This window comes from Colias eurytheme, chromosome 32 (assembly GCF_061535395.1).
Source record: "Colias eurytheme isolate Ceu_HAF_F1 chromosome 32, ilColEury1 Martin Lab GWU primary, whole genome shotgun sequence".
In the NCBI taxonomy this organism is placed as follows: Eukaryota; Metazoa; Arthropoda; class Insecta; order Lepidoptera; family Pieridae; genus Colias; species Colias eurytheme.
The window spans coordinates 1298472-1301316 of NC_143011.1; the positions used below are offsets into that span (position 1 = coordinate 1298472).

At 28.7% G+C, this 2845-nt stretch overlaps 1 long non-coding RNA gene across 2 annotated transcripts; it reads left to right on the forward strand.

Annotated features, from left to right (window-relative positions):
* Positions 1 to 14: 14 nt before the first annotated feature.
* LOC149895110 (uncharacterized) lies at positions 15 to 1222 on the forward strand. Of its 2 annotated transcripts, none has more exons than XR_016458499.1 (2): positions 15 to 431; positions 819 to 1222. It is a non-coding gene; the product is annotated as an uncharacterized LOC149895110 (long non-coding RNA). The 2 variants fall into 2 exon arrangements; XR_016458498.1 differs by having other exon boundaries at positions 823 to 1222.
* Positions 1223 to 2845: the final 1623 nt, after the last annotated feature.

Sequence of the window (2845 nt, forward strand, 5' to 3'; positions counted from 1 at the left end):
ATCAAGTTAAGTAAATAATATATTTATTGACCTAATTCCTGTTTGTGAAACATTTAAACTGCATAAATGTAATAAATAACACATCATGATTAAATTTACATTTTAATCGACTTCGAAATTGGACTTATTCTCTTTTTCGCGTTGTTACATCATAATTTTTCACTGAGAAAACCGATTTTGAGAATTCTTTTTTTTATTTGAAAGCTGCCTGCAATGTGGTGGTCCCAATTATTTGATTTAGTTTTGACAAATTGAAGGTTTTCATTAAATGTGGATTTTTTTTTCAGAAATGCCATAAATTACTCTATAACATAAAGACAGTTTCATCAGGAGGAGGAATGACACAACCAATAAAAGGAATAATTGAAGTCAAAATATTGTACATATATAAAACAGGCTTTGTATCAGTACAAAATGGAATCACCAGTTAAGTATGTTAATTATATTTTTGGCCTAATTTTTGTTTATGAAACGATCAAACTACATAAAGTATTGATCAAAAATAGTTTCCTCAATGCAACCTCTGTTACTATTAGAACAAAATATATTTTTTTATAAATTTATACTATTAACTATATTTGTTGTAAAATACATTAAAATCTCTATAAAACTCTCGTCACAAACAATAAGTTTTATAATAAACATCGCTGTTAAAAACCAAAGTTGTGACTTTCAAGAATTCATATATATATCTATTCATAAATTGAATTTCAATCTAATCTTTATTATGGACTATTCTTGATTTTTGATTGATACTCATACTCATGCATGTGAAAAAGGATAACAAAAATATGTATTCATATTTTAAACAATTTCAGCCAGACGCGCCAGGTGCTCAAAGCAGCGTCACTAAGAAGAAACACGTGAAAGCACGAAACAGACCACCATCGTGCTCCGTGGCTTTATCCGCATTGTTACGCTCCTATTGGTCTTAGCAAGATGTTATATTATATGTTTAGCCTTTAATATGTTGATCCGACCTGTTTTTATAATATTTATTCAAAATTTTAAGTTTATCCATGCACTACTGTTTACGTCTAGCCCGGGGTAGCATATTTTTTGCTTCGATTATTATTTTGTAAATCGCACCCAAAAAATATTCAAGTGTATTTTCCTACGTTTTTTTTATGTATAGATTTTATTTAAGTTGTATGAAAAAATGTATTACTGTTACCATTAGTTGAATAATATAGTCATGTTAATAAAACCATTTTAGTTTCAATTATTGTTGTTTTATTCGCAATTCAAAAATAATTATTATTATTGATTTTATGAAACTAAAGGAGACGATTTTTTTTGTTTGGAGAATAGGCCCACCTCAATTTCTTAGCGTATATTAATGAAATGTGTGTTAATTTGTTCCTTGAAGTCCCCAGATTACAGTGGTGACATTATTTTTACATGTTTTAACCGGAATCCTTAGAAACACGATGTGCAAACATTTACCTCATTCCTACATAAAAACTAACTGATAATGAGCGATTTGTCTTGTGTGACCCATCCGAATCATTGGGTATAATATATTTAAATGAATGAATAAATAAATATTAGAAAACATCACATACATTGTCACGATTCCAAGCTCGGAAATCGGAAACAGCGAAGTTACCACAAACACAGAGACCCGATTTGGTTATAAATAGTATAGAAAATAAGTGATATAAGTGTGTGTACCTCAAGTTTCTGGACCTTATGCGATTTTAGCGAATGGGAAAACTGATTAATTAAGAAATTATTAGTTAAGTAGGTAGGTAGGTACGTGATTTATGACTAGGAGTAGGTACATAATATTAGGATAGGTAGCCATTTGCACAGCTATGCTATTATTCATGTTCTATTGTAATATTAAACGCTCATAAGTTGTAGCAATTACATTTTAAAATAGGAAATAAAAACATTGTTTATGTTAAAAACATTACAACTACGACAGGAAGAATCTGACGTCTATCAAAGCAGCCAATAGATGTAACGTTTCGTTACACGGATTTTTTTAGCTTAGTAGAAACAAATTGTTTTATTTGATCAATTACAGGATTTAAAATCGCTATCAATCACATTCTTCCATATAAATAGGAATAAAAACAGTTTTTAAAGTGATTTGTTTCAGGCAGTTTTTTTTCGCTTTTTGGTTTTATTTTTATTCTATCGATAAAAACGTTTCGTTCCAGTTATTTTTAATGTTGGCCTTGGTTGGCCATTGTTCTTGGTTTCTAGACAGCACTACAGCAGGGATGATATCAAAATAAAGCTTTTTAATTCGATTTCATGATTCCGGTTTCGTTTGTAAAACAACGAAGCTTCAAAATTCATAATATAATTTTATATTTTTACACGTTTTTTTTTTATTACTATACGTTACCGAGTCTTGGTGGGCCCACAAAAAATAGTCTCCTTTTGATATAATATGTAAATAATCTATGAAGATAGCTGTTTTATTATTGAAATAATTAAAGTTTTGATTAGATAAATTGCCTATCATCTACTACACAAGACAATGTTTAGTACTTATTACCTACTTAAAATTAGCTTTTTCTTATGCCATTTACTTAATGATCTAAGTATGCCATAGAAACACATAGAAATGAACTACTGAAATCATTATTCACATGTTCGATTCAATAAACAGTGTATGAAGAACTTAACAAATTAATCATTGCAAACCGACAGATGGAACTGATATAAATAACTATATTTTTATTTTTTTATAATAAACTTAGGTATATCTTCCTAACACCTAATTCAGTAGGTACATAAATTAAAAAAGGCACTACGAGGATTATAAAATGATAGAATTAAAAAAACACTGATAAATGATAGAAAAAACACTGATGAATGATATTGACAA